Genomic DNA, 10,946 nt, shown 5'->3' on the forward strand with positions numbered 1-10,946 from the left:
TATGAAAACCAAGAAAAATTAAATAAATTCAGTCATGCTCTTCTCTTTTATAGTCTTTCTCTGGCTAGCAAGGACCTCACACAAAATGTAGTTTGTTTGATTTATTTCAGAGACTCAAGATGGGAAAAATAGCTTAAGGTAATTTTTCAAGCTTAATTTAGTTCATTTAATATTTAATGACTTAATGGAGCAGTCTGCATGTCCTAAGTGTGTCAAAGAATAGAAATGGAATTTGAAAAAGAACTCAAAACTTACAAAAAGTATCTTGATTTTTTAGACTAATTAACCATTATAAGTAATTCTGCAGAAGCTTCTGATTTTTTTTAAACAGGAATACAGTTGTGCTTTTTATGCAGTACTGTTCCATGAAATTAACCTGGCCCACTTGACTGCTGATGTACACACATTTATACATTCACTTATCTAACAGGTATGTATTTAATGATGAAAGACTATGTGCAAAGCACATGAATCTGTGCAATTTGCAAGGTCTACCCTCAATCAGTCATTGAACACTCTACTGACATAGCTTCCTAAATTTGAGAGTTAAAATAGGCATAGAAGTAATTATGAGACAGTGCAAATGGTGACCAATGATACATTTTTCATCATGGTATGGAAGTATAACAGGAAGACAGATTTATCCTGATACAGAAAAGTGAGAAAATTTTGCTAATAAAAGTCAAGGATTTCATGTGCAGGTTTCTACAAGAGTCAGTCAAGTAATCTATGAGTTGGGCCTGCAAGAAATACTTTATTTTATACTTTATTGTAAGAATATCATAATACAAGCATGAATACACACACACACACACACACACACACATAATGTTGTGGTATTCATATAGATATATGTACCTATGTACCAGCTGTGACTTGGCTTCAGTGGTGGGCTCAGTGGATAAACATGGATGTTGTGAAGAGCTTAAGCCCCATCTAAGGGACAGAGCTGCTACCCTGTGTCACCACCTATAGGAACGATGGTCTATTATTGTCAAACTTCTAATTTTTTGGAAAATATTTGAACCCAGGAGTTTTTATATGAAATCTCATGATTCCCTATTGTTGGCATATGACTACATTTTAAAAATACATCATGTTTGCTAATATAATGAGGGCCTACACGAAGCAAATCTCTAGGATAAGTTGTAACCCATGAAGCAAGTAATGGTTGAGCGGCAGTAGAGGAAAAGATATTTTCACGTGTGGGAATATGTAGGTGGAAGGAAAGCTAAAAAGAAAGACAAGGAGGCACAAAGTAGGACATTGAGACAGGGAATATATACAAGTTTTAGCTTAGCTGATATATAACTTATGTGAAGGAGAACAGTAGAAAATATATTGATAATTCAGCATATACAAAATCATAAAGAGCAAAAGTCATTTGCATTCTATTCCACAAATAGTAAAGGAACAATGGTCATCCTATGGGAGAAACACGACGCAGGAAATTCAAGTAGACAAAACATGGTGCCAATCACAACCGTCCCAACAAAGTCCAACTGACTTTTCAGACACATGGTGACTTTTAACCTTTATTCATCAATTTACCTAGTAGACTTATTATAAAGTGGATTTAAAGCAAGTATCTATCCTTCACATACTAGTGACAATTATATCTGGAGATAGCCCCATTTAGATATAAAATAAAAGAACAGTCTCCCATAAGGTATTTTTCTACTGATTACTGTGTTAACCTGAATGGCCTATTCCTCAACCAAATTTACTTTATTTTAAAATACTTATTTATAAAGCGAATTTGATAATATTGAATAGACATCTATGGGACAATTCCCGAAGACACTGCTTCTAAATTGCTTCCTTTGATGCCGGTTTATATAGACAATATGACGATTATCTTCTTTGTTCACCACCCTCCTCCATAAGATAGATTATCTGCTAGGAAAATAAACATTTTCTTTTCAAATCAACTAACCTTTCATGTTGACATCCCTAATCTTGTTTGCATAAATAATTTAACTGATGGAATAAGTGAATTTCAGAGAATGATGTGGAAGAATTCTCTCATATTTTATTGGGAACTATTTTTCTGCCCAAAGATCTTTTGGAATTCCATTTTTATTGCCATGAGACATAGCCTTCCTTTTCCATTTTTATGGAGGGTAGAAAAAATTAGAACTGATGTGTACATTTCATGTTGGAACACTTTCATTTTTCAGTTTAACAAAGACTTAAATCTGCCTTCCTTGGTTAGTCAAGAGGCATGAAAAATGGAATATTCAAGATTATACCCTGGGCTTTAGGCAACTTAAGTATTCTATGAAATATCTATCACCTACAAAAAAACTTAAGTGTAACACTTCCTTTGGGAGGCCCTAAGTTTAGTTGTTATGCCAATGAATGAGGCTAGATCAGGAGAAATAGATATCTCTCATGGCTTTGATAACGGTGGCTGCAGAAGCAGAGATCCTGATTGACAACCAGGAGGCTTGCTTTTCCCAGATCTGTAATCCTATAATAACATCTGGAGGCCAGGCTTCATTTCCATTGAGAATTAATCATTATTTCTCAAATGCTCTATTTAATCAAAAGCTTAAACACCTGATGAAGACTTCTTAGAAACAGCTCAAAATTTTCAGATTCTTGGGCACTGATCCTCACCAACATATTTTGACTTATTTGACATATTTTAGGCTTCCACCTGCATGGATTTAAGACTACAGATTGCTCACTATATGTCTGAACAAAACAATCTTCCACTATTTCCAAAGTGAAGAGTAAAGGCCAATTAGTTAATAGAACATTGTGTCTAAGATTTATGACATTTTCCCCTACATCGAAATAGAGGTCTAAATTCCTTAATCAATATTTTTCGTAAGCAGATATAGTACATCTTTTATCACCCTGAAAATATGTGTCAAGTACATATACACACATACATATATGCATATATAAGCATACCCACAAATATTTATAAATATGTGTGTGTGTGTGTGTGTGTGTGTTTAACATGTCTTTTTCTTGAATTCTGTGAATAGAACCAAAGGTGAGTTAAACTACAAGAGTTCAGCATAGATACTTTATTTCTGATGCTTACACACAACTTGTTTTTATTATCACTGAGGGAATGAGGGTGAATAAAAATGATTTCCTGTGAGATTAAAAAAAAGTATGTGCATGAAATGGATCTGTCCTTTCATACCTTCACCTGTTCAACTGTATCATAATGACAGAGCATATTTATTTATTTATTTATTTATTTAGAGACAGGGTCTCAACCTGTCCAGCAGGCTGGAGTGCAATGGTGTGATCTTGGTTCACTGCAGCCTCCACCTCCTAAGATCGAGTGATACTCCCACATCAGCCTCCTGAGTAGCTGGGACTACAGGCACACACCATCACACCCAGCTATATTTTAATTTTTTAAAATTTTTTATATAGACAATGTTTCAACATGTTGCTCAGGCTGGTCTCGAACTCCTAGGCTCATGCCATCCACCTGCTTCAGGCTTCCAAAGTGCTGGAACTGCAGGCGCCCAGCCAACAAACAGTTTTCAAATTCTTGCAAAGATACTGCAATTGCCTCCTTTTGTCCACTTGTATTGCATTCCAGTCTATTCTCATCACCATATGCAGGATATTTCTTTGTAAAATTAATACAAATACGGCTCTTTGAATGGCTAAAACCTTTCAATGGATTTCCATGGGTCTTCAGAGCAAAGCTAAATGGCTTAGTGGGAACTTCTTTAGCTGGCCTTTGGTCTGCTTTATAGATTTGTCCTACCTTTTCTAAAATTATACAAATTACACTGAAATACTTACTTCCCTGCAATCCAACCAATATTTTTAACTTTCTAGAGTAGTTCCTATCACGCACAAAAAACTCCCCTAGAAGGGATTTTACCTGATAATTTCTACCTATATTCTATAATTGGCTCAGATCTCATCTTCTTTAAGAAGGTCTCACCCTGACAATCCAGGTTAAATTAGGTGTTTCTATTTGCAACTCCTTGATTATAATTTATGGATCAAATATATACTGATAAAAGATCCAAATGCATGCTACTCTATGGTTCTACCACAGAAACAATAGAGACAAGATTCTTCTTATACACTAAGATCCTATTGGGTGAATGGGCAGTGACAACGGCAAAATGTCTCTAATGTCAACAATTTCTGGTAAAGATAACTTTAACATTCCAGTATTAAACTTCTATGAAGGAGGTTAATTTTTATGGGTAAAAATTTCATACATTATGCTAATTTATGTTATATTTGTATACAAAAGTGTTTAGTACTCATTTGTTCTAGCTAATTCATTGCTCAAGTTCTGATATCCCATGTATTAATGATATCATTCTACTGTAATAGAGATGTAATAGAGATATTAAATAGATATTATTCTATTATAATATTATGAGAGTTGATTTCCAATTTTCAGGACTGAAAGCATCATGGCCAAGCTTTCTGTTGAAATTTGAGGCTTGATCACTCAATCATTTGTGTTCTAAAATAATCTCAAAATTGTTTTTAAAAAATAATTAGGCCTACCTGAAGATAAATAGAAGGTTCACAGAGGGGGACATTCATATTTAAGTGTGGTTTTGTGACCATAAAATCATAAGGTGACCATAAGATACAAAGAGAGAGAAATCTTTTTGTGGTATGGTCACCTGTGATTTTACTAAATGATTTTATTAGTGATGTCTTTATTCATATATCTGATTTTTGCCTTAAATTATTCTGGATCCAGAAGTAATTCATTTTTATTCAAACTGCTTGGGCTATCACTGTGATTATTATTTGTTAATAATTTAAACAGCTTATGGTTGAGTCTAAGAGATGTGAGATGTTTGCACCCAAACAAAGCATCATGTGGCACACAAAGAAGTAGAAGCTAATAAAACAATGTTGGAGTTTGCAGAATTTGGTCTTCATTTTAAGCACCATTTGCATTCAACTTTTAGTAAGCTGAGAAAAAAAAAATATGCCATCATCCATATAGGTACACTGAAATGTGTAAAAGATGTGAGAAATTAAGGCAATCATTCATTCATTCATTCAACAAATAGTTATTTGGCTCTTCCTAAGAGCTGGCCCCATTTAAGTTTCCATGTGCTTTAAGCCACTTTAGATGAAATTGGAAAGGGATAGAGGAGTATAAAGAGTTTGTGCTGAGTTTTTTAAAAATAAGATTATTAAAATTTTTATAAGTTCTATCTCTTAACTTTTTAAAACTTCAGTGTAGTCTCTTGAGTCCTGGCCAAACTGCTTAGATTATTCTTTTTTTTTTTTTTTTTTTTTTATTCTGGTGTGGAAGTATTCAGTGACAGTCTTTAATAAAAAATTCTGGATATTTCACTTTCTGCCTAAAAAATCTTATTTCTTCATTATTTCTTTTTCCAACAAGCCCGAATAGTCCAATTTTTTTTCTTAACATGTTGACAACTGCTAACATTTATTGAGTGCTTAGCATCTGCTAAGCACTAAGTAGTTTTAAAATGGTATCTCTTTTCATTCTCTTTAGAACAAACCTATGAAGTTGGCACTATTATTTTCCTAATTTGTTAAATAGACAAATTAACTCACATTAGTAAGTGAATTAAAACTATGCTGAAAAGTAACGTAGAGACCTAGAGTCAAGTCCAGGTCTGACTGTGTCTTCCTGATCTACGCGTTCTGTTAATGAAAATGCTATACTGTGTCTTAAAATAAGTATCCTATTCCATCAACAACACACAATACCTAGTTCCAGGTGTAGCAAACTAATAGCTGTTCTTTAGCATGCAGTAACACTTCATTTCCCAGAAAAGGTCATGGACTGAGTGTTAGTCAATGGAATATAAGTGGAAGTAAATGTTGCCATTTCTAAGCTAAGACTTTAAAGAAGTTAGTGTGCATTCCTTTGACTGAATCCAGACAGAGGCTCTAGGACACAAAAGCCAAAGGACACAACTATGAATATTTGGAAACCTTAACGGATGTAGAGAAAGTTAATTCCTGCCTGATGCATGAGTATAATATAAACATCTATCACTTGGAAGACATTTGTGATTGTATTTATTTGCAACCAATAACTATTCTACCTAACACATCAAGAGTTCTTATTAAAATATTTTTCATTATTTATTTCCTATTTCTTATCATAATCTAAATTTGTGAGAAAGTCTTCGTATCTTAGGATGATTTAGGCATATAGTCTTGATTTCTCTCTCTTTATATCTTATGGTCACCTTATCATTTTTCCATGAATTGTTTCAAATGCTTTGTGAAATGAGACAATAAAAGAAAAAAGAAAGAGAGAGCAAGGGAGAGGAAGAAAAGAAAGGAGAGAGGGGGGAAAGACTAAAGGGTGAGAAAAAAGGGAAGAGGAGCAATGAAAGAGGAAGGAGGAAAATGGGTTAGGAAAAATGAGATCCTATGAGGGTATAACTGAGGAACAGAAGAAATATTATATTTAGCCAACCTGAACCCCATTCCAACCCCTTCCTCTTAGTCTCTCTCTACTGTAGGGCCATAGATGTGAAATATTTCCTTACTCATGCTCTTTCTTAGCTGCCATTTCAGGGAGCAGTGAGTCATTAGCAGGAATCTGCTAGGTTTTTTTCTGGGAAAGATTTAGCACTTAGGATGAAAGAAACAGATGAAGCTGCCCTGCTGCTTCTCCCTTCTTCCTTCTCTCTGCCTTAAATAGAAATGAGATTTCTGGATTTGAGACAAATATCTTGTGACTGTGATGGAAAAAGTCCGGGAAAACTCTAAGGAAACTTGGGAGAGGGCACTCAGACATAACTGAGTTGCTGAGTGCACCCCAGCAGCCCCCTGCCTCAAGTCTTTCGTAGTGAGAAAAAGAAATCTGTATTTTTCATCCAAGGTTAACATCGTTTCTTGTAGCTAAAAACGTTCATCTTTGATTCAGAAATATAAAAAGAAAGACAGACCCTGAAAGGATGAAATTAATAAGAGATTGGTTAAAAAGGTCAAGAATTGAAAAGCTGAGTGTACTGGTCCAGAAAGATGGTGGCATGATGATACAGTAGAGACATCTTGTGGGTGACATAAATCTCGTTGGAGCATATTGATCCCAAGGTACATATAGGACATCCAGATGTAGTGGGAAGATGCAGGCTATTTCCTATTGTATGAGTAGCCTGGAGTCTGCACTTGACAGTGATAGCTGAATTATGGCAGCAGTTAAGAATCACTAGAGATAGTAATACCAGGGACAATCAGAAATATCTACAATTAGTGGGTGTAGGAAAGAAGTTCCTAGTAGAAACAAGTAATAGAGTATGAAAAATATAGAAACATGGAAGTAAGGAAGAGCTCCAAAAAGATGGGTTGGCACACCTTTATCTTCAAAGAGACATCTTCAAACTGATGTCTCTTGCTACATGATGGCCCTCCCTTGTGATTGAGCTCTCTAATCTGTTTTCCTTGGCTTCCCCCACTTGCTACAATCTCAGGCCTCCTCAGTTAAGAAAAGCCTCAGTATATTAAATTAATTGTGTGAATCAAAGTCATACTATCAATTGTTCTTTTTATTGATTAGTTTTCTTCCTTGATGATCACTGGAAATCTTGTATTTTCTCTCTCCTTCAAAATCAATTTCTATACCACCTACAATCAAATTAGGAAAAGAAGGATAACCATATAGGAAAATGGGCAAGACACTTGAACAAGCATTTCATAAGATATACAGAAAGATATACAGAAAGCCAATAAATATTGGAAGATTCTCAATCTTATCAATAATCACGGAATTGCAAAATAAAACTGCCATGCATTACCACTGCAAACTACTTAGAACAACTAAAATTATAAAGACTGAAAATAGTAACTATTGGTGAGGCTTTAGTGAAACATTCTAATACATGCTAGTAGAAGAACAAGTGTTTGAAGGATTGGCATTATTGATTAGAAATATACAAATACCTTATGGTCCAGGAATTCTACTTCTAGGTATATACTTAACAGAAAAGTGTATGAATGTGTACTCCCCCAAAATGTATGTGAATATTTAGAGTAGCATGGATTATTATATTAATAGTTCTCAATTGAAAATAAAATCCAAATATCTACCCCCAATAAAATGGAAAAAAAATTGTGATCTATTTCATACTATGTATAAATACACTGAAATAAAAACAAAAACAAACAAAAGTACTGCTAGATATCGCATGAATGAATCTCACACATATAAAAGTCAGCAAACAAGTCAAACACAAAACAAAGTTTATAAAAGATGAGCATCTAAAATCCCAAATTCAGAAATCTGAAAGGCTCCAAAATCCAAAACTTTTGAACACTGACAGAATGCTCAAAGAATAAAAATTTCATTGGAGCACTTGAGATTTCCAGATTTGGTGTGTTCAAGCAGTAAGTATAATGTAAATATTCCAAAATCCAAAAATATCCAAAACACTTCTAGTCCTAAGTATCTCAGGTAAGAAATACTCAACCTGCATATGCCTTCGTATAACATTCAAAACTAGACAAAATAATGCATTTATATAAAGTTCAAAATGGACAAAGCTGACTATGTGGTTAGAAGTCAGGGGAATTGTAAATTTGAAAGAGGGATGCTATGGTCTAAAGGTTGGTCTCCCCAGACCCCAATTTTATATGTTACAACCTTATACCCAATGTGACAATATTAGGAGGTCAGGGCTTTGGAAGTGATTAAGTCATGATGAAGTGATTCCTCATGAATGGAATTAGTCCCTTTGTATTAGAGGTTCTAGACAGCTCCCTTAGCCCTTCTGCCATGTGAGGAAGGGCAAAGCAACAAGGCATCATCTGTGAAACAAATAGCAGCCCTAAGCAGACACCAAGTCTGCTGGCATCTTGATCTTGCACTTCCCAGGCTACAGAACTGTGAGCAATATATTTATGTTGTGTTTACATTACCCAGTTTAACGTATTTTGTTAGAGCAGCCCAAGTGAACAGAGACAGAAGGTAACAGGTACTATTTGGAAGAAGACACAATTGAGGATTCTGAGTGTTGGAAATACTTTTTTTCTTGATAGGGGTGATGGTTATAAGGCCTCAGAATCACCCATGAAGCTATTTGCTTATGATTCATGCTGTTTTTGGTACACATACATTTCTTAAATTAAAATATTTATCACGATTTCTGTTTCTTCTTCCTTATACATGACTATGAAGATTTTACTTCAGAATCTCCTGATTGACTCTCATTGCTCCATCCCACCATCATTTTGTATTCCCACCATGCTTTATTTCTGAAAACTTGTTTTTGCCTCACATTTCCAAATCTACCAGTGACCATGTTATGCCCTTTGTTCCTAGAATTTCCTATCTCTTTCTTGATTGACACCTTTAATTTCTTCTCTGCCTCTCTCTTCAGCTTTATTCATAGATGACTAGACCACCCAAGAGACCTATCGAAGTCTACATTTCAAAGAACTTTGCCTCACCTCGGTTGATAGTAGGAGGAACTGTATAGGAAGAGGGTAAAAATTTGTTAGAATAATCTTGATAATGGATAAATCTACATCTGCTATATCTCCATTTTATTCCCATAGTATTGATTGCTTCTTCATAGTCACATTTAAAACTGCTCATTCCTACCTTCATTTATTTGACTGAGAGTTCCATGAGACTAACTTGGTAGACATTTATTATATTTTTTAAGTTAAAGAAAGCCTGCAAAACATTGAACAAATTTAGCAATCAAAGTACTTAAGTATGAGATTTACATATAAAACCTAAAGTAAACAAATTTATTTTGTGTTTCAATGGGAAACAAAAGAAAGTGTCTATCTCAACCACTTTATAATGTCCTATTAATTGAGAAGAGTATAAAGGTAAGGAAACCATCATTTAATAGCAGAATGTGTGCCAATCCATTTGGTGTTTTATATTCATCATTCTCACACTGAATGTATAAGGTGGGTGCTGTTATGTCAAATTAGCACTTTTAAAGAGAGAGATGCAGAGAAGTCAAGTAACTTGCTTAAGATCATGTAACAATTAAATGACCTAGCCAAGATTTGAACCTCGGATTGTGTGATCGAAAACTCATGGTGTTTCTTCTGTATCTTCCTATCTTATATCTAGGAAGGTTAACGAGACATACATGTATACTAAGGAAGCAGGGACTGCTGATTACTTGCATAACATTTTAAAATATGATTTTCTATTGGCCTCCCTTTATTTTGGTGCTTAACATTTAATATCTAAATTAAGAAGACATTATCTTTATATCTTTCGTAATGCACCACTTTCAGAGTTATCCATCAAACCAGTTGGAAGTCGTTGTTAGAAATTCCTAGAGACTGCTGATAACAGTGCTAAATATCTTTTCATTAGTTCCATTCATTAGCTTCAATAACTGAATATATTAACTAGACCTCACACGTATATTAATCCCATAACTTATTAATGCTCAGAATAAAATTCAATTGTTACATTTTTAAATACATGACTTGATTGCTGAATGAAATAGAAGTGCTATTTAAGGATTTTAAACACAAATTGTGACGGTTGAATGTTGCCTCTTTAATTTTTTTTCAAATAAATACTAAAACCACTTTTTACAAACACTTATATACAAAGAGACACGACTTCAAAACAATTTAACTGTGATTTAGTAGGGGTAGAAAAAAATAAAGCTCTCGTTACAGGCAGTATAAAAATTTTTTAAGAGTCTTACGAATAAAATGGCCTCCTTAAAGTAACTTGTATAAAATTTGATCTACTGATAAAATTTAATTCTGCATTTCTTCTTTAGATACTCAGTGTTAAGTGAAAACTGATTTATATTTAGAATGAGTTATGACAAAGTACCAGTTGAATTTTTAACAGACCTAGCATGTAGTTCCTATCCTAAGTATTTTGTCTGCTTCTTGCTGACTGACCAGCTGAGTACCAATGGCATCACCTGCAGCTTGCCTGGCCTGTTGACTAGAGGCAAATGCATAGAGCAGCTGCTACTAAGGAGGTGAGACCACAGAAGTGC

The 10,946-nt window shown here is 34.3% G+C and overlaps 1 protein-coding gene across 4 annotated transcripts in view; it reads right to left on the bottom strand.

Annotated features, from left to right (window-relative positions):
* The window catches only part of KYNU (kynureninase), a 173,966-nt gene that overhangs the window by 70,560 nt on the left and 92,460 nt on the right, over positions 1-10,946 (bottom strand). The gene's annotated exons all lie outside the window — the stretch shown is intronic.

The sequence above is a fragment of the Mandrillus leucophaeus genome, unplaced genomic scaffold, assembly GCF_000951045.1.
Source record: "Mandrillus leucophaeus isolate KB7577 unplaced genomic scaffold, Mleu.le_1.0 Scaffold336, whole genome shotgun sequence".
Taxonomy (NCBI): domain Eukaryota; kingdom Metazoa; phylum Chordata; class Mammalia; order Primates; family Cercopithecidae; genus Mandrillus; species Mandrillus leucophaeus.